The sequence below is a fragment of the Dendrobates tinctorius genome, unplaced genomic scaffold, assembly GCF_039654945.1.
Source record: "Dendrobates tinctorius isolate UK_male_01 unplaced genomic scaffold, ASM3965494v1 ptg000086l, whole genome shotgun sequence".
NCBI classification, from domain to species: Eukaryota; Metazoa; Chordata; class Amphibia; order Anura; family Dendrobatidae; genus Dendrobates; species Dendrobates tinctorius.
In genome coordinates this window covers 19,670,571-19,697,481 of record NW_027361754.1, presented here as the reverse complement: position 1 = coordinate 19,697,481, position 26,911 = coordinate 19,670,571, and the positions used below count along the sequence as shown (strand labels likewise).

The 26,911-nt window shown below is 45.4% G+C and overlaps 1 long non-coding RNA gene across 1 annotated transcript; it reads right to left on the bottom strand.

The window, feature by feature from the left end:
• Nucleotides 1–7,223: 7,223 nt before the first annotated feature.
• On the bottom strand, nt 7,224–11,414 carry LOC141097745 (uncharacterized). Its single transcript, XR_012234038.1, has 4 exons — nt 11,267–11,414; nt 9,105–9,302; nt 8,884–8,965; nt 7,224–8,458 (listed from the first exon to the last, which is right to left on the bottom strand). It is a non-coding gene; the product is annotated as an uncharacterized lncRNA (long non-coding RNA).
• Nucleotides 11,415–26,911: the final 15,497 nt, after the last annotated feature.

Sequence of the window (26,911 nt, the reverse complement as noted above, 5' to 3'; positions counted from 1 at the left end):
CTCACCCGTCCCCCAAGTGATGAACTAACAGTAGTTGCCAGTAATGGTCAGTCTTTACCACAAGTGGGATGTAAAGAAATTACTGTTAAAGTGGGGAGGGTGAAGTTAAAATCTCAAGGTCTGATATTGGATATTGATCGACGAGAATGTAATCCCATGATGACTCTTGGTACCAATGTGACTGAAATTTGTCATTCCGAGGTTATTGTCTTGTTGCAACAGGTGGCTGAGACTGCTGGTTCCAGTGAACAACGAGTCCTGCAGAAGGAGATCAAGGCCCTGATGCAAAGACAGCAGGTAGAACTCTCTGGCGGAGAGATTGGCAGCGTCAGAGTGAGTGATGCTTTCCCCATTGCAATACCCCCCAGATGTGAAATGTTGATTTGGTGTAGGGTAGCCATAGGCCTCAGAGGAAAAGATTACCAGGCGATGGTAGAACCAGTATACTCTGATAGCAGGCCCACTGTCCTGACAGCCAGAGGGGTAGTTGATGTACGAAAAGGGAGAGTACCTGTACGCCTTTTGAATTGCGGGGAGGAGGAGGCCACAATACCTCGGTATGCCACAGTTGTAAGCTGCTCACTGTCAGTAACAATGCAATGCAGGCAGCAGAGCCCTTGGTCTCATCTGACCAGGTGGAGGACAATGGCACTGTAAAGCAGCAGGAGGAGTGGTGTCAGCAACTGCAGGTGGGAACTGACTCCACCCCTTCATACCAAAAGAATGGGGTTTACAGAGTGACCCAGGAGTATGAGCGGGTATTCAGCAAACACCCTCTAGATTTTGGGAAGGCAAAAGGGGTTCAACATCATATCCCCACTGGAGATCATCCACCCATAAAAGAAAGCTACCGGCCTATACCCCCAACACAATACCAATGTGCTAAAGGTATGTTGAGAGAGATGAAGGAAGTTGGGGTTATTAGAGACAGTTGTCGCCCCTGGGCAGCTCCAATAGTTTTTGTAAAGAAAAAGAATGGTACCATGAGAATGTGTGTTGATTACAGAAAAATTAACAGCTTACACATAAAGATGCCTAGCCATTACCTAGAATTGAGGAGTCATTAGCTGCACTTAAAACTGCTAACTATTTTTCCACCTTAGATCTCACTAGTGGGTATTGGCAGGTTCCCGTGGCAGAGGCAGACAAGGAGAAAACAGCATTTACCACCCTAATGGGTCTCTGTGAGTTCAACTATATGCCATTCGGGCTCTGCACCGCCCCAGGAACATTTCAACGGCTGATGGACACAAGAACTTCGAGACGATCTTGTTGTATCTTGATGATGTCATTGTTTTCTCCAAGACTTATGAAGACCATCTGAAGCACCTGGCTGAGGTGTTTGAAGCCCTGTCCAACTTTGGCCTGAAGGTGAAGCCTTCCAAATGCCACCTCCTGAAGCCCAAGGTACAGTACCTCGGTCATGTAGTGAGTGCAGAAGGTGTGGCACCAGATCCGGACAAAGTCACAGTCATCCAGGACTGGCCAAAGCCCAGCAACCTCCATGAAGTACGCCAATTCCTCGGGTTGCTAGGCTACTACCGAAGGTTCATCAAAGGCTTCACTGAAATAGCCACCCCTATGCAAAATCTTCTGGTGGGGCAGTCCAAGAAAGCCAAACAGAAAAGTTCCACCTTTGAATGGACTGAAGAGCTGGAGAGATCCTTCACTCGACTGAAGATGGCTCTCACAGGGGATGAAGTTCTGGCCTCCCAGATTACGACAAACCATTTGTCTTGTATACTGATGCCAGCAACCTGGGACTTGGAGCAGTACTGTCACAGGTACAGAATGGCAAAGAAAGGGTGATCTCCTACACCAGCAGAAAGCTTTATCCCACTGAAAGGAACCCTGACAACTACAGTTCCTTCAATCAGGAGTTCCTGGCCATGGTCTGGGCTGTGACTGAAAGATTCAAGCATTACCTAGCTTCAGCCAAGTTTACCATCTTCACGGACAAGAACCCGTTGACTCACTTGGAGACTGCAAAACTAGGTGCACTGGAGCAGCGATGGATGGCTCGGCTGTCTAACTATGAGTTTACCATCAAGTACCGAGCAGGGCACAAGAATGCAAATGCTGATGCGCTGTCCAGAATGCCTAATCTGCCAGATGCAGAAGACCCTGAGGCTCTTGAAGAAATAGTTACCTCCCTTCCACCGGCCACTTGCAGCCCAGCGTGCTCAAGGAGTAAGAAACAGGCGGTCTGGCTTGAAAGAGGTCACTCTAAATCCATTGCCACATCATGACTGGGCAGAAACCCAGGATAGCGACCCTGCAGTCTGCCTGGTGAAGGAGCTACTGTCACAAGCTGACTCACGCCCAGAGTCGGACGCTCCTGAAGAAATCCAGCAGTTGTGGAAGGAGAGAGACCGGCTGTTCATTTATGAAAGAAAGCTGTGTCGGAGGAGTATCAATGCCCGCACTCAAGAGTTTGTCTGGCAGGTGGTAGTCCCAAAGAGAGAGGCATCAATGGTCCTGGAAGCAGACCACAATGGAGCTGGCCACTTCGGATGGAAAAGTTGGAAGCCTTGCTCTGGGAGAGATTCTATTGGGCTGGTATAAGGAAAGCCATTGAAAAGTGGTGCCGAGAGTGTGGACAATGTAACCTGCGCAGAAAGGATCAAAACAGCCAGAGAGCTCCTTTACAGCCAATAATATCCAAACAGCCACTTGAGTTGGTCGACCTAGACCATGTGAAGCTGGTCCCAAGCCACTCAGGATACATCTATGCTCTTACCATCGTGGACCACTACTCAAGATTCCTGGTAGTTGTGCCTGTCAAAAATCAAACAGCCAGGACAGCAGCCAGAGCCTTTCAACAGCACTTTTGTCGACCACATGGATATCCCGAGCGAGTCCTTACAGATCAAGGTCCAGCTTTTGAGGCAGAAGTGTTCCAGGAATTCTGTAACTTGTACGGTTACAAGAAGATCAGGACAACACCGTATCATCCAAAGACCAATGGCATGTGTGAATAGATGAACCAGGTAGTGATTGACCTACTGAAGACCTTGCCTTTGGAGGAGAGGAATCTGTGGCCAGAAAAGTTGCCAGATCTTGTAGACCTCTACAACCACATTCCTGTGAATTCCACCAACTGCACTCCAGCCTACCTAATGAGAGCGAGGCCTGGTAAACTGCCTATTGGTTTGGATATGGGAGTCCTTACCCCTGAACTGACATCACCAGATGCTGACTGGGATACAGAGAGGCAGCAACAGTATAGAAGAGTACAAGAGTGTGTCTCAGGCAAGACAAAAACAAGAAAGGAACTATAATCAGCATGCACCTGCAGTCCCCTTGTCACCAGGAGAACAAGTCCTCAAAAGGAAAAGAAGACTGCATAAATTAGATGACCAATGGGAAGCTGAACCCTACACCATTCTACCCTCAAATTTTGACAATACCAAGGTGTGCCTTATTAGTAAAGATGGAGGAAAAACCTCAGCAGCAATATCAAGAGATCATTTGAAATTATGCCCTGACCAGTTAAGAGAAAGAATGGAAGAACAAAATAACATCCAACCCATAGAAGAAGAAAAGGTCAACACTATACTTTGAGAATTCCCTGCCAATTCGTCTAAAGTAAATGATGCCATAGTGGTGCCAGTGTTGACATTTCCCCAATGGGTAGCACAAGAAGAAGTGACTCATGAGAACTCTGAACATCAGGAAGTTCAGGTAGCAGATGCCTTACCAGCAGTGGAGCCAAAGAACCCTCGCCCTGCCAGTGGTGAATCTGTCATACCCATGGTGAGTCTAAGAGTCCATAGGAGAATACTACCCAGTTTACCCACACCAGAGTTACGCAGGTCTACCCGTACTACACAAGGTATACCGCCCATCAGATATCGTGTATAGATAAGTTTATGTGAATGTTGAAATTGTGTATATATGTAACTGTTCTCAAGCTTTGTGCCTACAGATAATCTGTAAGAAGCCTTTTTGAAGTTCTTGTTTCATGTTTTGATGGACATTGGACCACAGGACTTGTGTGGTCACTACCCTTGTAAATAGTTCACCAATTGCTCAGGAATGCACCATGGACATTGATGCTTGGACTTATCATCATAGGACTATTTTTGGAGCATGTGGTTTTTGTAAATTTTTCATTTTTCTTAAATCTTGTAGCCTTCATATTGTTTACATGTTTATATGTTTTTCATGTTTTTCTTTTATCAGTCCAGGAGTACTGACTTGCACTAGGGGGGAATGTGGCACCCCCAGGAGTATGGTCGCCACAGTGGCATTGTCTTTCCTCTAGCAATTAATCATGTCATGCAACACAGTTCCCACTCCAGGCCAGCAGAGGGAGCTCTGAACCAGGATTGGGGGAGGAGTGCTCTCTGAGGGCCAGGAAGGGAAATCAGGAGTTAGTGTGAGGAGGGCAAAGAGTGTAGACGTGTGGAGAGAAGCTGGAGGTTGAGCTGAGGATAGAGAGCTCCCTCCCAGTGATAGCGCATGATCTGGAGCCTGGTCTCCACGGTTGTATGGATACTGAAGGTCCTGCAACAGAAACCAGAGGAATAGGAAGCTGTAAATGCTCTATTCCCAACTAAGACTCGGAGGCACAACAGCGACGGGTGAGCCAAGAGAGATAGAGGGCTACAGCTGTCTGCCATATGAGGTAGTTCTAAGAGAAGATAAGAAGGAGGAACTTCAGTGTAACACGTACTGTATGTACCTCAAGCCAGCGCTAGGAAGGAGACTACACAACCCATCTGATAGAGAGATCCCCGAGTTGCTTCCAGGCTAGCCTGCTCCTGTGCCATCTGTAACCAGGACCCTGGACTGCATTTGCCAAGTAAAGGTAAAGAAACTGCACCCTGTTGTGTCCCTGCTTCCTTCCTGCAACATCCTCAGCACTGCTACATCTCTGTGCCAAACACTGCACGCTCTTCCTAAACATTCTGCTACACTGCCCTGGGACCAACAGCCCTACGTGTAGAGGGCTACAACATCATTGCTGCACTACACCATCTGTCCCAGAGGATCTGCTTGCAGCGTCGGCTTAACAGCTCCCTTGCCGAACACCACAGGTGGCGTCACGAATCGCTTATAAACTTTATTCCCAACTCAACCCCTTTTACATGGGCGCCCAAAGCCATGGACCGGGTCACCGCTGCTGTGACAATCCCCTCTGAGAGACCGGCCCGGTACCGAGTACCCCACGGCCCTGGGAGGGCGACCCACTGTCATACTGTATATAGGGAGTTATAGTGCCATAATACTGTATAAAAGCAGATGTAGGGGCCATTGGACTGTGTCTAGGGATCTGTGGGGAACAAAATGTATATAGTGCACTTTAGGGGACATCATATTGTATAAAAGGAAGCTATGGTGCATCATACTGTATATAGAGAGCTGTGGTGGACATAATATTGCATATTGGTCACTGGAGGGGGGCATCGTATTTTATATAAGGGTGTTATGGGGATGTGGGATCTATCATACTGTGTATAGTGTAGCTGTTCGGACATCAAAATGTCTATATAATGAGCTATGGGGGAATGATACTCTATATAGAGGGCAGTGGGGAAATCCTGTTGTATATAGTGAGCTGTGGTACATCATACTATATAGTGAGCTGTGGAAGCCAGAATACTGTATATAGATAACTGTGGGAACATCTCAATGTATTTAGAAAGCTGAGGGGGTCTCATACTGTGTATAGAGGGGCTCTGGGATATAGTAACTCAATCGATGTCCAACTCGTGCTGCCTATAGTTCGGGGAGTATAAATCTACTGTCAGGTTGTCTTTAAAAGTTGAAACTCCCTTCAGACCTGCTTCAATGTCTATTATTAATTTTATTTCCAGATAAAACATGTTTCCTTGTGGGACTTTTGGAGCCTATGTCTTTACCAACATCTCACGCACTGTGCCCACTAAGCAGTCAGGATCCCATTCATCATCAGAGCTACACTATGTTTCATGGCACCAACTATGTTGCAGCCACTCAGATCATCCAGCATCGATTTATGCCATCCAAAAAGGGCAAGTTAGGGCCAGCGGTCTACGTGAGTCGAGACATAAATAAGGCTATGAAACACAAAGAAAAACGATCCCACGAAGGTTGTGTTCAAGTTGAGGGTGAATGTTGGAAAAGTCAAAAGGATAGACCATCATAACCACCCATTACAGAAGACATGGCACCAGCAAGGCTATGACACTGCCTGGGTGCCACCATGCTACGGTATGAATCGTAGCAGCCAGGAAGAATACTGCATCTTTGATCCCAGAAGAATAGAAGTGGTTGACGTCGTCTGGGGGAATCCTTGTGATTATTTGTATTCTGAAGTGTTTACTCTTCCTCCCCTGCTAACAGCAATCATTCATTATATTACCTGAACTATAAAACTAATAGCCTCAATTTATAATTTCAGTTTAGAGATAAAGTCTGTATGCCATTTAACCAAAATGCCACCCATTTTTTATTGCATATTTCTATCCTTGTCATAAAAGTTCTAAATCAGTTGGTTTTGTAATATCCTATTTAATAACTAAGTGTTTTGCTTCTGTAGATCCTATGATTCCAGTCTTGTAGGAATCTGATGTGTCAGGGCTGAGAAGTGAAGCTTTGAAGTCTTGTGTTATTTTTGCTTTAGAGGGCCTTGGGGTCATATCCAATTGTCTATACATTAAAAATACATGGTCACACCCCTGAGGTACTTCCAGGCTTGTTACCAATTTGTCTGTAGAACAACAAACGAGCTTCAAATGTTTTGCAAAACATATTGTAGTTTTTCAGAACTGCAATAACATATTCTTAGTGGTTCAGCACTTTATTATGCCTTCAGACTAACCCAACAGCACATAATTGACCACTGCTTTGTTATAGACTCGACCTTTACACTTTATCACTTCTGAATGTACAGAAAACAAAACATTCACAATACATCACTATAATAATCATCCGTCTTTAGCGTTAATCTACATTAGCTACATTCGGCAACTTTTACTGGAAAAACAAAAAAGGGTTAATGGCAAAAAGGCAAGATAACAATTCAGTCCAGATTCAAGTTTTCGTGCAGAAGATTTTGGAATTAAACTTCTTGAAATGTTGCATGACAAAGTTGTGTAAAGGTTGGCGACTTGGCATTTTTACACTAGTTCCAGGTCAGTCTGACAACTTTAGGGTTCGCTAGCTGGGAGGACACAAATGCTGAGCACACCAGTTCTTCACAGCAGTCACAAGCCAGCTGCTTATAAACAAAATCCAGAGAGATCACCAGGGCTTTTTTGTGTAGTAGGGCACAAAAGCGTAATTTGCAATTCTAAAGACAAACACTGCCAAAATGAAAGGCACAACAGGAAGTGACCACAGCTGCCTCAGCAAACAGTTCCATCTGCTTTCTGTCTAAATCCTGTTTTAGGTCTTCAGAAGGAAGCCCCGATTGAGCCACAAAACTTGAGGCCAGAATGTGATGTGACCATTGCCTAATGCTAACAGACTTCTACAGTTGCAAAATTCCAATGTCAAATATGCTCTAACAACCGGCCTTTGAAGATCTTCACATCAGTATATAATCATGTCACTGTACAAGTAGGCATCATCCATGCTACCATACATTTTGGACTTAACCAAACATTTCCTGAGATCAAAGTTTTTTTTTTTAAGAATGTAAACCTCTGAGTCATGTAACCCAGAGCAGTAGTGTTGTACTGTATAGTGACAGCTTTCTAAGGATGCAAAATTTGAAATGGGCCTTGGAGCAGGAAGAGAAATTATAGTTATAAAAGTAGGGCACACAATATATGAAGAGTCAAGGGGGCAGTCCCAGCCTCTTCCAGAGACACGCTGTCCTGACATAAGTCAACTCTGGTTGTATTCGGCACCTATGCAGATGGCACAGTATATTTGTTAACAGGTTCCTTTAGTAGTGCACCTCCAACCTGAGATAAACGTTTTCACAAAATATGAAAAAACTCCTACAAGAAGTTACTGATTCATTCACATTCATGAGAATTTTAGAAATTTATTTTTTTCTGATAATTAATTGTTTTAAAGAAATGATGTGCTGAGCGGGACCACCAACAACATCGGTCACTTTGATCCTCCAAGGCTCATAAATACAATCCTCTTCTAGGTTACTCTGCACCATGCCACATCCTGGAGGCACCCAAGCGCTGTCGTAGCCTTCATCATGCCAGGTGAGCCGCATAGGGTGATCTTGGCTGTCAATTTTCTTAACCTTTCCCACTCTTACAGAAAGCTCCAAAACTACTTTCTGATCTGCCTGTGTCACATTTATTGGATATCTTGACGCTTTCTCTACATCTCTACTAACATAGACTCCTCTCCCTAACATCCCATCAACAGAAACTTGAAATCCATCCTTAATGATACTCTCAGCTGCATCTACAGTTGTCCCATGGTACATGGTGTAGAATCTTCTTCCAGGATATTTTACTTCCATTTCACCAAAAGGAATTCAAATCTGGGAATGGTCACCCTGGAAAAGAAGATTTACTGTGCAGCATGATGGATGGTTCATCAAACCCAACCAGTACCCCTTCCCTTTTCTCCTCCATACAGCTTCCAGTCCACTGGTTCCTCTACCAGTACGGGGGCATCAGGTGGCCACTGATCAGTTACAGCAGTCACTTTTCATTTGAGCCGGAAGAAAGAGCTAGACTCTTATGGAGCATGACCACTGCAACCGATCACCAACCCCACAATGCCTCTTGCTGGGATAAGAAGCCAGCAGACCAGCAGATGCCACTGGCAGCAATATGGAGAAGCTACACAGGCAAAGTAGCAGAGTGTTTTTTTTGTGTTAGCACCACCATGGCCCTTTTTTTGCCATCAGTAAAATATAATATACAATTTACATGTGTCTAGTAGCCAAAAGAGTACTAAAGATTATTTATTGCTCACCTGGTTTTGTTGCATAGCAAGACAGGCACAGTACAATTTTGCTTAAGCGATAAGGCCACTGTTCTTATCCAAAATCTTGGACCTAGAAACAGGAAAAAAAAAAAAATCTGATGAGAATATATCAAGTCTTCAGGGTAAGACCAGAAGTGGGCGGCAATGATACAGCTGCATGTTCCACACATCGATTGTTAAAGGTTTACACTGAAAAAGAGCCATCTCACCTTGTAAACCAGATTGTTAGTGTGCCACCTCAGTTGGCATTACCCTCCTGATGTAACAAGGTGGCATGGGGTAGTAGTCGTGGGCGAGTCCATTAAGCAGCAGTCAGTACCCTGGCACCTTGTACATGAGAAGATAAAGTCCTGGTGCTGCTATACAGTTGGTTACCTCTGTTACTCCAGCTTCTGGCTCTCAGGTTCCTTGAAACAACACAAAGTCAGAGTTCTTTTCCAACAGTTGAACTTTACTAAACATCAAGGAATCCACCACATCAGCAGCACAGTTCACACAGGGCAACGTTTCTTGTACTTTCCCCTTCCTCTGATATATCGTCAGTCCATGTCCCATCTGTACCTTCAGCATCACCAGCTCCCTGTCAGCCCCTTGTCCGGTTCCAATAGGGAAACGTACCAGGAACACCATCTCAGCTGCTCCAGCCCCAGTCTTAGACCCCAAATCCTTTCTGGGGGATGATCCTGTTGATCTGGTGCCCGTTTACACTGTTCTTCAGCTTGGGGGCCCCCTTACTGCTATTCGCAGACTTATCCCCCACAGCCTGTAACTCCCATCTACTTAACTCTTATGCTGCCTGTGCCTAAACTAATACCATTATCTTAGTCTTTCTAATGTGCCCCCTCTGTTGTAAGGGTCCCGTTTCACTTAGCGACCGTCCAGCGATCCCAACAACGATTCGACCTGGTAAGGATCGCTGGTGCGTCGCTAAATGGTCGCTAGTAAGCTGCCAGACAGGTAGATCTCTTCAGCGACGCAGCAATGATCCATGTAACGACCTCGCCGGTCGTTGGTACCTTGTCACACAGCAGCTTTTCAGACAATTCCCGCCTGCGTCCCTGAGTTCTGCGTTGCCAACGAGGTCGCTCGTCGGCGTCAAACACAGCGATGCGCACTGGCCAGCGGGACGCCAAGGACAAAAAAAAAAAAAAAAAATGGCTCAGGACAGTCGAGCACGATCAGCGATATCTAGCAGGGGGGCCGCTCACCGCTGCGTGTCACATGTAGCGAGATCGCTGTTGCGACACAAAATCGGTGACGCTTCAGCAATCTCGCTATGTGAGAAGGGGGCTTAACTCCACTATTACTGTATGCTAACTTCTATCCCTGATCCTAAACATTTACATGACATCACAGTACATAGACATTACACAACACATTAACAATTAAACAATGAGGTGCCGCAGGTAATCGTGCGAACAGTGTCCAGGGGAGACGAGGCATGTGAGGTTCTCTGCCACCTCCTTACACAGATGGCAGACGCTGCGTAGTATTTCACCAGCACAAGAGTCACTTGGTCTCTATACTGAACCACAATTGCAGGGAGACTTGTGTCAAGTTTGCCCCTTCATGATGAGTTCACAGCTGCTGCACAAGTCAACTCTCCTCACAACTTGTGTACTCGAGCAGTCTAAGGCCTCATTCAGATGTCAGAAAAAAAAAAAAATTCATAGCACTCATACATTAAAACCAATGTGTGATTCAGGCTGAACTTATTAGCTTCCAGGATATTTGCCACAACCAGGCATAGTAGTTCTGGCATAAATACACCGGTGGGAAATCACTAGTTTGTAATTGTAAAAAAGAAGGAAAAAAAAAACAAAAAACGAACAAAACTCATTTCATGGTGCCCGGAAATAGTCTTTCACAGCAACCACTCTGCGATTCATGGCCTCTAGCAACACGACACCCAAGATTTCTCACCCTGCTGCCATGTACGTAGTTTAATGCAAAGGAAACTCAACATACAATCAAGTTTGCAGCAAATTAAAGACACAGTTAAGCACCATTTGGTTACCGTTACATGGACCTAAACATCTTCTCTGGTGCCACTCGCTCCTGTGTCAAGAGATTAGTGGTGCCGACGAAGAAGCATCTGCCAAAACCTGTGCACAGTTAGCAAGTCATGCACTTAGCCCAATATATAGGTCATGTGCACCATACCTACTGATCGTGTGACAGCCCCACCAGATAACTGTAGATGTGATGTCTATAGTGCACCACCAATCTGATGTGCAGTGACCCCTTTATGTGTGCCAAATCAAAATCATACGTGTCACTTGGTAGGGTCTATACTGGAGATTGTAATCAAGGGACTCACTGGCTTTCACACTTCCCTCCTCACATTGGCAAAGCAGACTTAGTCACATACCCAGAATAGTCACCAGTGGGCAGCCGGACGCAAAAGTGGCAACAGGACAAGACTGGTTTGGCGTGGATAGAATCACAGGTAATAGGTAGCACTAGTACAACTACCATCTAGCCTGAGGCAGTACACAGCCCAACCCCAGAAATATCTGCACTGACATTCAAGCAATGAATGAAAGGCCTGTCTGGTTTAAATAGCAGATCCTGATGACCTCATTGTAGATGTGGCCAATGGAAAGTATCGCTATAAGGTAACAGGTCCCAGCACAGAAGGAGTTATCCAATACTAGCTGCAGGACAAGGTGCGGACTCATGCTAGGAAAATAGTATGGCATCAAACTCTCGAAGCAAATCTTTAGGCTCAAATGGCGTCCTCCTGGTGACACTGGATGCCTCGCCAGAAGGGACACCTTTTCAGAGGACACGGAGAACTGAGAGACGCAGCAAAGAAGATTTAGGATACTGTTGTTTATCTGGGCTCTGTGATACTATAATAAATTTATAAAAACCTGGCATACACTCATCAATGATGTTCCAGCAACCAGGGAATGTATCTTTTTTTCACTATTTGCTTTTTTTTTTACCTAGTATCTTAGCAAATTTTTAGCACATGGGGTCTGATTCATTATTGTGTTTGGGGTTTCTGGATGTTGTTGACTGATTTATCAATTATGCCTCATTAAGTTGCAAAATTTTGACACAAATGCACTCCTCCCCACCCCAGTGATTTTATGTACACCTGAATATTGCGTGCTAATTTTGTGACATTATAAAGAAACCTGCTACATTTTGCATTAAAAATTTGCAAAAGGAGGTCAAAAAAAGGACAAAAAAAGACCTGTTTTATTTTGAGCTAAATTCATGTGCGTCAATTTGAAAAGACATAAAATAGAAAGGTAACCTTAAAAAAAATAAAAAATGCGGATTCAAAGTCATAATAGACCACATTTATAAAAAATAAAAAACACAAATCAAAAATCATTAATCCACGTTCACACGTTCAGTATTTGATCAGTATTTTACATCAGTATTTGTAGCCAAAATCAGGAGTGGGTGATAAATACAGAAGGGGCGCACTTGTTCCTATTATTCTTTACCTCTGGTTGTTCCAAAATACTGAACGTGTGAATGTGGCCTTAAACAGGTTCCTCTAGGTAAATTTTATCCATTTTTTTGCCTTTTATTTTTACGCCACTGCTGGCATGAAGTTTTTTACACACAGAACAAGTACCTATTATAGTCTATGGGGCTGTTCACATGTTCATGATTTTTAGCAAAATGAAAAAGGAGGGAGGATTTCGGGTAAAGCTTATTAAAGAAGAAAGAGATGAGGTGAATTAGGAGGTTGGATACTTTGACACAAAATGGTTTAAATTAAATAAGCCCTGATCCATCAAAGCTTTTATGCCAGAAATCCCCGGCTGCATGTATTTCTATACATTGTAAAAGTGGCGTAAGACTCTGACATTGATCACAGCAGTGACCTGGGAGTCAGAGATGCTCCCAGGCGGTTTCCCCATGCTGTTTCCATGTCATGTGAGCACTGTTCCCATCGATTTCCGCAGTTTCTAGTCCCTCTACAGACCTCCGGGAGGGAAGAGGGGCAGCGGGAAAAATGCTCGATTTTCCCATAGATTACATTGAGCTTGTTGCTCAGGTCGAGCACTGAGCATTCCGATTTGCTCGACCTGAGCAAGGAGCACCCGAGCATTTTAGTGCTCGCCCATCACTAGTGATGTATCATGAGCGTTTGGCACGTGTTTGATGAGGGGAGAGGGTTTGGAGAGCTCAGACACATGGTGCTTTGTAAGCACAGCAGTAATTTTCTTTCCCCTAACGTTATGTGTGCACATTGCGGCTAGCCAATCAGGGCGCAGGAAACACCCACAATGTCCTGACACAATGGCTTGTGTCATTGGCTGCTGAAATCACATGTCCCTTTGCATATCAATAGCGGACATCTTGTTTTAGCACCATTTTGACACTGATACAGCGCAGAGAGGCTGCTCCTGATGCTGCCACTGTTTACATCAAGATTTCAGCTAGTTAGTTAGGCGGTTGCATATCAGTCAGATAGTGTAGCTAGATAGTGTCCAGTGTGGCTGTAAAATTTACCTTTCGTATATTTTTTTTGGGGGGGGGCATTTCTGAGGTTCCCAGACAAAGTCGGCAGGGCACATGTCCTACAAGTGTGTTGTGCACTGCTTCTATTATGCTCCATGCACAAGTATAGCATATTAAATAGTATTTTTTCACTAGTGAAAAAGCCTGCTGTAACCACCTTGTCTTTTATTGCTGTGGTGATAAGAAACTGTCTGCAGACCTAAGGCACATTAAAAAAATTATAATTTTTTTCTGTTGCTGAATGTGATACAGGCCCCTTATCACACATATTTCTGTTGTGGCGGTGATGAGAACCTGTCTGCAGACCTAACGTGCATTAAAAAAATGAATAATTTTTCTGCTGCTGAATGTGATACAGGCCACCATATCACACATTGTCATGTTGTGGCGGTTATATGAACCTGTCTGCAGACCTTACGTGATACAAACGTGATACAGCCTGCTATATCCAACCTTTTCATTTAGTGCCGTTGAAATTCTTCTGTGTGCAGAGCTGTTGCACATTAAAATATATATATTTTTTTTTACAAACGTGATACATCAGGCAAGATCTGAGTTTGAAATTGTTTTGAGCCTATCTTCTATATTATGTGCTTCTTTGGCATCCAATTTCACACGTTCATCATTTATACATAGCTTGAGACGCTCATCTGTTACTCCTATCTTCCGACGAGCATCAAACGCTCTCTATTAATTGTTGTTGGGTAGATGAGTAATAGTTGTAGTCTGGATCCTGGATCTTGTACTTCCCATACCTGCCCTGTTACTGGTTCTGTTGTACGTTCCCATTCATGCCCCCCAAAATTCTTCTGTTACTAATGTCATACAGTAGGGGACATGTCACTTTTAAATTGTTTTGAGCATCCACTCAATGTTTAACAGGCCTTATCGACAGGCCCCCCCAAATTTTTTTTGCTACTAACATCATACAGCAGGGGATTTGGCACTTTTAAATTGTTTTGAGCATACACAATCTATAACAGGCCTTATCAACAGGCCCAAAAAATTCTTCTGTTACTAACGTCATACAGCAGGGGACATGGTACTTAAATTGTTTTGAGCATCAACTCAATCTATAACAGACTTTGTCGACAGGCCCCCAAAAATTCTTCTGTTACTAACATCATACAGAAGGGGACATGGCTCTTTTAAATTGTTGTGAGGATCCACTCAATGTTTAACAGACCCTATCATCAGGCCCCAAAAATTCTTCTGTTACTAACGTCATACAGCAGGGTACAAGTCACTTTTAAATCGTTTTGAGCATCCACTCAGTGTTTAATAGGCTTTATCGACAGGCCCCCCAAAATTCTTCTGTTACTGACATCATACAGCAGGGGACATGGCACTATTAAATTGTTTTGAGCATACACTCAATCTTGAACAGGCTTTATCGACAGGCCCCAAAAAAGTCTTCTGTTACTAACGTCATACAGCAGGAACATTTTACTTTTAAATAGTTTTGCGCATCTACTCAGTGTTTAACAGGCCTTATCGACAGGCCCCCAAAAATTCTTCTCTTACTAACATCATACAACAGGGCACATAGCACTTTTAAATTGTTTTGAGCTTACACTCAATCTTTAATAGGCCTTATCAACAGGCCTCCAAAAATTCTTCTGTTACTAATGTTATACAGCAGGGGACATGGAACTTTTAAATTGTTTAGAGCATCCACTCACTCTTATACAGGCCTTATCGACAGGGCCAAAAAAAATATCTTCTTTTACTAAAGTCATACAGTAGATCTCAGTTTTATTTTTTTTGTCATACAGGCCTCATCCACAAATAAAAATTTTGTTTTACTGTGACTAACTCGATTCAGCACGTCATATTTAACCTTCTCATTTAGTGGCAGTGAAATTCAGCTGTGCAGAGGTGGTGTTGGGTCGCCCTCCCAGGGCTGTGGGGTACTCTGTACCGAGCCGGTATCAGTGGGATGTGTCACAGCAGCAGTGACCCGGACCGTGGCCCTGGGCGCCCAAGTAATGGGGAAAATGGGAATGGTGGAATATAGTTAGATGAATAGTTCGTGACGCCACCCATGGTGTTCGGCAATGGAGGTTGTTAAGCCGACGCTGCATGCAGATCCGCTGGGACTGATGGTATGGTGCAGCAGAGATGTAAAAGCTCCCCACAGGTGAAGCTGTAGTTCCAGGGCAGTGTAGATGTGGTTGGCACGGGGATGTAGCGGTGCCGGAAAGGTAGGATGCAGACAAGACACAGCGGGGTGCAATTTCTGTACCTTTACTTGATAAACGCAGTCCAGGGTCCTGATTACAGATGGTAACGGAGCAGGCTAGCCTGGAAGCAACTCAGGGATTCTCTCTCAGCAGATGGGCTGTGCAGTCTTCTTCCTAGCGCTTACTTAAGGGGTCTCCAGTACGGAGTTACACTGAAGTTCCTCCTGTCAGATGTTCCTAAGTACTCTACTTGTATGGCAGACAACTGTAGCCTGTTTCGGGGACTCCTCACTCCAAAGTCCCAGCTCACTATCCGTGTTGCTGTTGTGCCCTCAAGTCTTAGATGGGAGTATTGCATTTATAGCCTTCTACGCCTCTGCTGTCTGCTGTAGGACCATCAGTGTCCATACAGCCGTGGAAACCAGGCTCCAGTTCATGCGCTCTCACTGGAGATGAGCCTTTCTTCTCAGCTCTATCTGAGCGCTCCTTCCATACGTCTGCACACTTCACCCTCTGCAGACTAACTAACCACTCCTTCCTCTTGGACCTCAGAGAGCACTCCTCCCCTTAATTCCGGTTCAGAGTTCCCCCTGCTGGTCTGGAGTGAAACTGTGTTGCATGCATAGATTGACTGCGAGAGAGACCCGTCATTGCCTCCAAGCCTGAAATTACCCTCCCTGGAGGAAGGCAAAGCCACTGTGGCGGCCATGCTCCTGGGGGCGCCACAGTGCAGAGTAAAAAATCTAATTTTTAGCTGCTAATACTGTGCTTATAGCACACTATATGAGCAACATGACTGTGAAAAGCGAGGTTGTGGTGGAAGGGGGATTAGGCCTGGTGTTCGAGGTGTAAATGGGGTAGGTGGTGAAATTGATGCCACTTTATTGGTGTGTAGAACGAATTTTTGGAAATTGAGTCATACAAAAGGACTACCAGAGAGTCATTTTGAGTCCAGAATTTCCATAATACTCAATTATATATCATTAAAGACCAAAGTAAAAAATCAATATCTTTATTTCACAATACAAAATTACAAACAATAGTTCACAAGTTATAAAATGTAGATAGTGCAAGAACAGGCGGGCAGCTTCATAACCATATATGCAATGGTAAGCACCATCCATATGGACTAATACATTGTCTGCACATGATGTTGGAGCGCCCCGCGGGGTCTGGGGGTACTCGGTACCAGGCCCGTCGACTTCCATGGGAGACGGTGTCACGGCGGCGGCGACTCAGTCCGTGGCCCAAAGGCGTCCAGGAAATGGAATAGGGGAAAGTTGTGTGGTATTTATGTGGTAAAAATGAAAATAAAGTTATTAGATGGTGAAATACATGACGCCACCTGTGGTAATCTGGTCAGAGGTGACCAGCGCTGCGGTGTTGCTTCTCTGGGATGGATGTTGGGCGCAGCTATGATGTTGTAGCCCTCCACAGGTAGGGCTGTAATCCCAGGGCAAAGATGTTAAATAAATAGTAAAAGTGGCTGTAAACATTGGGGTGCAGACTAATGAGAGAAAGACAGAGAGGTGCATTTTCTTTACCTTTTACTGGTAATTGGTTGTAGTCCGGAGTACCACATACAGGTGATGGAATGAGTCCGGCTCGCCTGGAGGCATTCAGGGGATCCACCTTGCCAGGTGGGGATTTAGGACCTTCCTTTCTGTGCTATGTGTGTAGGTCTCCGCTTTGTATAACTATGCTGCGACCCTCTATTCGTGATGGTTTCAATAACCTGTACGGCTGTCAGCGTGAGCCTATTCCACGGGTACCGTTCTCTTCACCGTCGGCCCCGAGCTCCTTATCCACTGCCGTGCCCTCAGGTGATTAATGTGCACAGGAATTTACAATCCCCTATACTTTCAGATTCGGCTCTCAGGACTTACAGTTCCTGTCAGCCTAGGACTCTGATGTCCCTTTTCTCTTTATTAGCACTTCACTCAAGGGTCTGCTATATGCAGTATTTTAGCTTCCCTAGAGTCTCAGTCTCTGCTCCTGTCCTTTCCTTCTTCACAGATCAGCTATGCCTATCGAGCTCCTCTCCAATCAGCTCCCTATCTTCATCTGACAGGATCTTCCAGAAAGATCTCTTTACCTCACCTCCTCACGTTTAACTCATCATTTTTCCTCACAGCTCACAACTGCTCTCATTTCCATGACAACTCCCTCAGCTGACTTCTAGCTGACTCACCAACCCCCTCTGCTGGCCAGAATTTATAAGACAGCTCCCTTTTCTGACTTGCAGCAGGAATTATGATTTTTATCTATGCTGTCTGGCATGGAGGTCCCTTTTCTGCCTCCAAGCATGACTTTACCTATTAGAGGGAGGTAATGTCACTGTGACAACCGGACTCTGAGGTGTCACAATGAGCATACAGAAATTACAGCAAAAATGTATAGTGAGTCCCATCATAAAATGACAGTAAAATACTACAAAATATATGTCCATTAAGCAAGGCTGAAGAGTATGGAAATAGTATTAGAATATAAAGGCCCAAGGAAAGGCCGTCAAAAATGCTGTTCAGCCTATGTAGTAACTCACAAAGTGTGCCCATTAAAGAACAACATAGTAAGAGACATATATAACCCTATTACCCAATAGATCCTAGGCAATGCTTACCCATGGTGGATGCGTGACCAAAGCGCAAGTGCCCCAACATGCATTTCGCTGTGGCTTCCTTGGGGGGGGGGGCAGTGCACAATGTGTTGGACGTGCCATCTTTAAATCTCCCAAGAGCAAAATTGACAACCAATGAACAAACGGTTTCCAGCTGCATCACATACATGTATCATGTCCAATCCTCCCACAATATGGCGTCATACCCCGCGCCAACAAGCGCTGTATAAGGTGTCATACCCCGCACCAACAGGTGGCGCAGGATCCCAACAAAAAATCAAAAGGGACAAATGTCTAAGGACAGATCTAATTTCTTTTCCTCCACTTCATCGTTAGATGATTACTCCATGTTGGGAGCTAGTGGTGGTACAAAATGGAGTGAGAGATTTGCATCTACTAAATCTGTGAATCCACCCAAGGGAAAATTTGGGAATAAGAGAAAAATGACCCCTCCTCAATCTTTCGAGAAGAAAAGTAAAAATAATCTGGAGGTAATTAACTTATCTGCATATAAAATTTGTCAAAAGATCAATGTGATGTCCTGAGATTAGGATTAACATTTGTCCCTAATAATAACTTTGATTTTTTTACTACAGTCAAGGATCTCTTCCTCTTTTCCAGAAAGTTGATTCTAAAAAACCTGCATCTTAAGAAAGATTCTGACATGGACCTTAATAGTAGGGCCGAACAAGAAGCCTTACGGAATGGAGTTGCAGCCGTTGGACAAAAACAGGATCTCAACTTGGACACACCCGGGTCAGGAACAAAGAACTGAAGCGCTATTTTGTTAGCTTCTTTTAAAAGGAAGCCCACCAATCAGGACGCTGTAGTGACCACCAATCGGAGCCGAGGTAGGCATGGAAACGGGAACGCTAATCTTGCTTCTGAGTCGCTAACGAGGTGTCAAACGTGACGATACAAGCGACTCAGCGGGACATGAGCGACCAAAGAAATGTCCAGACATTTCGGGCACGATCAGCGATACCCGGCAGGGGGGCTGATCGCTGGTCACTGTCACACACAGCGATCTTGCTGGTAAGATCGCTATAACGTCACAGTTCTAGTGACTCAGGAGCGATCTCGCTAGCGATCTCGCTTAGTGTGACAGGGCCTTTAGACTCACCATGAGATTGACAGATTTGCTGCTAGCAGGGGACAGATTTCCCCATTCCACTGCAGATGTGGCATCTGTTACTGGAGCCATTTCATTAAGAGTCTCTGCTTCATCTGTTGCAGTAGGCTGGTGATAGGTTAGGACTGGTACTACGATAGCCTGATTCACTTGTGTCCACGTCCAAGGAAATTCTCCAAGGATAGTATGGATCTTCTCTTCCACCTCTACTGTGGGCAGTGGAGTGTCTTGGACTTCCTCCTTGTCTTTCAATTGATCAGGGCACACCTTTAGATGATCTCTTGAGACTGCCTCTAAGGTTTCTCCTCCATCCTTGCTGATGAGGCATACCTTGGTGTTATTAAAGTCTGAAGGTATAACGGTGTATGGCTCTGCCTCCCACTGGTCATCTAGTTTGTGAACTCGTCTCTTACTTTTTAGTACTTATTCTCCTGGAGTCAAGGGAACTGCAGGGGCGTGTTGATTGTAATTCCTTTCCTGCCTCTGTCTTGCTTGGGACAAACTTTTCTCCACACATTCTTGCACTTTGCGGTATTGTTGCCACCGCTCTGTATCCCAGTCTGCATCTGGTGATGTTGTCTCAGGTGTTAAGACTCCCATGTCTAAATCAATGTGTAACTTGCCAGGTCTTGCCCTCATCAGGTAGGCCGGAGTGCAATTGGTGGAGTTTACCGGTATATGATTTTATAGATCTACCTGATCTGGCAACTTCTCTGGCCATTGGTTTCGTTCCTCCAGAGGTAAGGTCTTCAATAAGTCAATGACCACCTGGTTCATCTTCTCACACATGCCATTTGTCTGTGGATGGTATGGCATCGTCCTAATTTTCTTGCAACCGTACATGTTACAGAACTCCTGGAACACTTCTGCCTCAAAGGCTGGACCTTGGTCGGTGAGCACTTGTTCAGGGTATCCATGCGGTCGACAAAAGTGTTGCTGAAATGTCTTGGCTGCTGTCTTCTCTGTTTGGTCTTCAGCAGGCACGACTACCAAGAAACTTGAGTAATGGTCAAGGATGGTCAGAGCATAGGTGTAGCCATTCCTACTCGGAGTTAACTTCACGTGATCCAAGGCTACCAGTTCAAGCGGCTGTTTTGTGATGATCGGCTGTAATGGGGCTCGCTGGCTGTTACGGTCTTTCCTGCGCAGGTTGCATGGGCCACATTCTCGGCACCACTTCTCAATGGCTCTCCTCATGCCAACCCAGTGGAATCTTTCACGAAGTAGGACCTCCAACTTCTTGCACCTGAAGTGACCTGCTCCATTGTGGTACGCCTCCAAGACCATTGGCGCATCCCGCTTCATGATTGCCAGACCAGTTTGTGTGTGCGCGAGTTGAAGTTCCTCTGACACAGTTTACCCTCGCAGATGAACAGCTTGCCTCTCTCCTTCCATAACTGCTGTGCTTCCTCTGGGTCATCTGGACCATGGTGTGAATCAGCTTGTGCCAGCCACTCCTTTACTAGACGAACAGCTGGGTCACTATCTTGTGTCTCTGCCCACTCATGATGGGGTAATGGGTTCAACGTTACCTCCCGTACGATAAAGCGCTTATTTGTCACCCCTTGGGAGCGCTGGGCTGCAACTGGACGGTGGAAGGCTGGTAACTCGATTTCTTCGAGTTCTTCTGGATCTTTTCCCTCGTCGGGTGAATTGGGCATCCTGGACAGTGCATTCACATTAGCGTTCTTATGTCCTGCTCGGTACTTGATGGTAAACTCGTAGTTGGACAGCAAGGCCATCCATCACTGCTCAAGTGCCCCAAGCTTTGCCGTTTCAAGGTGGGTTAGCGGATTATTGTCCGTGTAGATGGTGAACTTTGCTGAAGCCAAGTAGTGCTTGAAGCGCTCTGTTACCGCCCAGACTATGGTGAGGAACTCCAGTTTAAAGGAACTGCAGTTGTCGGGGTTCCTCTCAGTGGGACGAAGCTTCCTGCTGGCGTAGGCAATCACTCTCTCTCTGCCTTTCTGCACTTGTGACAGCACTGTTCCCAATCCCACATTGCTGGCGTCACTGTAAAGTACAAATGGTTGGTTGTAGTCAGGGTAGGCCAGGACCTCATCTCCCGTGAGGGCCAATTTCAACCTGATGAAGGACTCTTCTATCCTTTTGCTCCACTCAAATGGAAGACTTTTGTTCTTGGCTTTCTTGGATTGGCCCACTAGCAGATCTTGCAGGGGTGCAGCTATTTTGGTGAAGTCCTTGATAAATCTTCAGTAGTAGCCTACTAACCCAAGAAACTGACTTACTTTATGAATAGTGCTGGGTCTTTGCCAGTCCCAGATAATGGTGACTTTGTCAGGGACGGGTGCCACACCTTCCGCAATCACCATATGGCCTAGGTACTGCACCTTAGGTTTCAAAAGGTGACATTTGGACGGCTTTACTCTTAAGCCAAAGTTGGACAGGGCTTCGAATACCTCGGCTAGGTACTTCAAATGGTCTTCGTAGGTTTTGTAGAAGACAATGATGTCATCCAGGTACAGCAGAACGGTTTCAAAGTTTTTATGTCCAAGGCAGCATTCAATTAACCGCTGAAATGTTCCTGGCGCATTGCTGAGCCCGAACGGCATGTACTGTAGTTAAACTCGCAGAGGCCCATTGGTGTTGTAAACGCTGTCTTCTCTTTGTCTGCCTCTGCCACAGGAACCTGCCAATGCCCACTGATGAGATCTAAGGTAGAGAAATAGTTAGTGGTTCTCAGTGCAGCTAGTGATTCCTCAATTCTAGGTAATGGGTAAGTGTCCTTATGTGTAATGCTGTTAATCCGCCTGTAGTCTACACACATTCTCATAGTACCATCTTTCTTTTCAATGAGGACTAATGGAGCTGCCCAGGGGCTACAACTATCTCTGATTACCCCAACCTCCTTCATCTCCCGTAACATACTCTTGGCACATTGATAGTGTGCTGGGGGTACAGGCTGGTAACTCTCTTTAATAGGTGGATGATCTCCGGTGAGGATATGGTGTTGGACCCCTTTTGCCTGCCCAAAGTCTAGAGGATGTTTGCTGAAGACCCGTTCAAATTCTCGAGCCAACCGGTAAGCCCCATGCTTTTGGTGTGAAGGGGTGGAGTCAGTGCCTAGGTGTAGCTGCTGACACCAATCCTGCTGCCCTTCAGAGCCATTCTCTTCCACCTTGTCAGACGGAAGCAAGGGTTCTAGTGCCTCTATTGCATTGTTACTGACAGTGAACAGCTTAGCAAGGGTGGCATACCGGGGTAACTGGACCTCTCTCTCCCCACAATTTAAGATGCATATTGGTACTCTCCCCTTGCGGACATCAACTACCCCTCAGGCTGTCAGGATAGTGGGCCTACTATCAGAGTACATGGGTTCTACCAGGGCTTGGTAATCTTGACCCCTGAGGCCTATTGCTGCCTGACACCAAATTAACATTACACTTCTGGGAGCTACTGCAATGGGGAAAGGATCACTTACTCTGACACTGCCGACTTCTCCACCAGACAGCTCTACCTGTTGTCTCTGCATCAGGGCTCTGATCTCCTTTTGCAAGACCCGCTGCTGACTGGAGCTGGCGGTCTCGGCTACCTGTTGTAACAAAACAATAATTTCTCCAAGACAATTTTAAATTACATCAGTGCCTAAAGTGATCATAGGATGGCATTCTCGTTTGTCAATATCAACTATAATCAAACCTTGCGATTACAATTCTACTCGGCCAATCTTGATGGCCACCTCTTTATATCCCATCTGAGGCAAGGGCTAACCATTGCTGACAAATATGGCAAGGTCTTTATCTGGGCTGTGAGTAATGTCTGAATCAGCCCAGTACTTCTTAAAATGAACACATGGCATCGTTGTCACCTGGGAGCCGGTGTCCAGTAAAGCGTTCATCGGAAAGCCGTCAATCACAACGGGCAGGACTGGCCGTCCTCCTACGTACTTGTCTCGACAATTTGGTGGGCCTGGTCGTCTTACTCCTGAGTGTTGGCCCTTTGCCCCAGGGGTTGCTTGTTTAAATGACGGGAATCTTGCTAGGTGTCCCACCTTTTTGCAGCCGCGACAGATGGGCTGTCTGTCCTCATCGTAACGATCGCTATCTCTCCCTCTGGACGGTGGAATCCTCCTCTGCTGTCGCCACGGGATGTCATCTGGACTGGAGGCCAGCTGGATCTTTTTCTTTGGAGCCACTTGTAGGGTCTGCACAGTTTTTGTGAGTGCAGCCACACTTTTGGTTAGTTCCTTGACTTGGAGACGTAAGTCTGCAGCAGAGTGATCATCTTGGGACGGCTTATCAGTCTCAATAGGGGTCTTTTGGAAAGGATGTTGCCTCCTGCTGGTATGTAATTGCAGGATTCTTAGAGGGCTCTGTGCTGCTAGGATTTGATTCAAGCAGCACCCGGATGGCTCTATCCTTAAAGTGTGCAAAGTCCAATTCAGGATTTTGTAGGGCCATTATGCGCAGCTGTGTCCTTTGATTATTGGACTGGAGTCCCTCTATAAACTGCTCTGTTAGTAATCTATCTTTATCTTGCACGCTCTCAGGGTCAACCTGCTTTATGGCCCATAGCGCCTCCTGAAGGTTAAGAGCATAGTCCCATATACTCTCCTGCATCCTCTGTTTGCATCCAAAGAATCTCATTTTTATCTCTGTTGCAGTGCGGGTGTCAAAAGTGTTCTTCAGTCTGGCCAAGATTTGTTTGACAGTTCCTTTATCAGTGTTCAGCCAGGTCTTTACTTCCCTCTGGGCTGCACCAGTTAACTGGCGAATGAGGATACTGACTTTTAGACTCTCAGACAGGGGGTACACTTTGAACAAACTACATACAGTTGTGGCCAAAAGTATTGACACACCTGCAATTTTGTCAGATAATACTCAGTTTCTTCCTGAAAATGATTGCAAGCACAAATTCTTTGGTATTATTATCTCCATTGAATTTGTCTTAAATGAAAAAACACAAAAGAGAATGAAGCAAAAAGCAAAACATTGATCATTTCACACAAAACTCAAAAAATGGGTCAGACAAAAGTATTGGCACCCTCAGCCTAATACTTGGTTGCACAACCTTTAGCCAAAATAACTGCGACCAACCGCTTCTGGTAACCATCAATGAGTTTCTTACAATGCTCTGCTGGAATTTTAGACCATTCTTCTTTGGCAAACTGCTCCAGGTCCCTGATATTAGAAGGGAGCCTTCTCCAAACTGCCATTTTTAGATCTCTCCACAGGTGTTCTATGGGATTCAGGTCTGGACTCATTGCTGGCCACCTTAGAAGTCTCCAGTGCTTTCTCTCAAACCATTTTCTAGTGCTTTTTGAAGTGTGTTTTGGGTCATTGTCCTGCTGGAACACCCACGACCTCTGAGGGAGAACCAGCTTTCTCACCCTGGGCCCTACATTATGCTGCAAAATTTGTTGGTAGTCTTCTGACTTCATAATGCCATGCACACGGTCAAGCAGTCCACTGCCAGAGGCAGCAAAGCAATCCCAAAACATCAGGGAACCTCCGCCATGTTTGACTGTAGGGACTGTGTTTTTTTCTTTGAATGCCTCTTTTTTTCTCCTGTAAACTCTATGTTGATGCCTTTGCCCAAAAAGCTCTACTTTTGTCTCATCTGACCAGAGAACATTCTTCCAAAATGTTTTAGGCTTTTTCAAGTAAGTTTTGGCAAGCTCCAGCCTGGCTTTTTTATATCTCGGGGTAAGAAGTGGGGTCTTCCTGGGTCTCCTACCATACAGTCCCTTTTCATTCAGACGCCGACAGATAGTACAGGTTGATACTGTTGTACCCTCGGACTGCAGGGCAGCTTGAACTTGTTTGGATGTTAGTCGAGGTTCTTTATCCAACATCCACACAATCTTGCGTTGAAATCTCTTGTCAATTTTTCTTTTCCGTCCACATCTAGGGAGGTTAGCCACAGTGCCATGGGCTTTAAACTTCTTGATGACACTGCGCACGGTAGACACAGGAACATTCAGGTCTTTGGAGATGGACTTGAAGCCTTGAAATTGCTCATGCTTCCTCACAATTTGGTTTCTCAAGTCCTAAGACAGTTCTTTGGTCTTCTTTCTTTTCTCCATGCTCAATGTGGTACACACAAGGGCACAGGACAGAGGTTGAGTCAACTTTAATCCATGTCAACTGGCTGCAAGTGTGATTTAGTTATTGCCAACACCTGTTAGGTGCCACAGGTAAGTTACAGGTGCTGTTAATTACACAAATTAGAGAAGCATCACGATTTTTCGAACAGTGCCAATACTTTTGTCCACCCTCTTTTTTATGTTTGGTGTGGAATTATATCCAATTTGGCTTTAGGACAATTCTTTTTGTGTTTTTTCATTTAAGACAAATTAAATGAAGATAATAATACCAAAGAATTTGTGTTTGCAATCATTTTCAGGAAGAAACTGAGTATTATCTGACAAAATTGCAGGGGTGTCAATACTTTTGGCCACAACTGTAGTCTTTCCTTAAAATCGCTCAGGGTGTGTGATTCCCCTGAGTACTGTGGTAACCAGGCCGCTCCTGGTGTATATGGCATTGATAGCTGCTTTATGGAGGCTGCAGCTGCGACCGCCACTGAATCTTCACCCGAGTTGGGCATTTTCTTCCTCCCTCAGTGTACCTTTACTGTTGTCAACAGCTGCTCTCTGACAGGCTGGATTGAGCTCTTCCTAGTCTCCAAATCGGATCTTCCAGCTTTACTTTGCCCTCTGAGTGCGGGCAGGGCTTCGCGTCGTGCTTTATTTCTGGCTCCGCCCACAATGGCACACCCTCTCTGCTCGTACACACTGTGTGACGCAGTTATGGCAGTCATTTGAAAACTCCTTAAAGTCTCTAGCACTCAATTTAAATAAGTCTAGGGCACACAGTACCCAGCTTTGCCAGGCCCCTTGTACCCAGCTTTGCTAGGCTCGATAAATCCTGTTCATGATGCCAGTTGGAGCACCCCCTGTGCTTTGTTTTCGGGTCCCTGCTGTTTGTAACAAAGCTGTAACCCTCTCTTGCATGATGGTTTCTAACCTGTATGGCTGACAGCGTGAGCCTATATCACGGGTACTGTCCTTTTCACCGTCAGCCCTGGGCTCTTGATCTGCTGCCATGCCTTCAGGTGTTCAATGTCACCCAGGAACTTGCAGTCCCCTGTACTTCCAGATTCAGCGATCAGGGCATACAGCTCCTGTTCAGCCTAGGTCTCTGGCGTCCTCTTTTTATATCTCAGCACTTCGCTCTGGGATCAGCTACACGCAATTTTAGCTTCCACGGAGCCTTTTGTCTCCGCTCCTGTCCTTTCCCTCTTCACAGATCAGCTCCCCATCAGCAACTGACTAACTGTCTTGTCATGAGCTCAGGCTGCTCTCATTTCCATGACAACTCTCTGTTTGCTCTCTCAGCTGACTACTTGTTGACTCACTATCCCCATCTGCTGGTCAGAATTTATAAGGCAGCTCCCATTTCTGACCTGGCATGGGGGCCCCCCTCCTGCCTCCAGGCATGACTTTACCGCTTAGAAGGAGGCAATGTCACTGTGACAACCGGACTCTGGCGTGTCACACACTGTCCCTACCAAGTACATGGTGCAGAAACGTAGCAACACATAATATATGAATAATACAGCAACATGAAA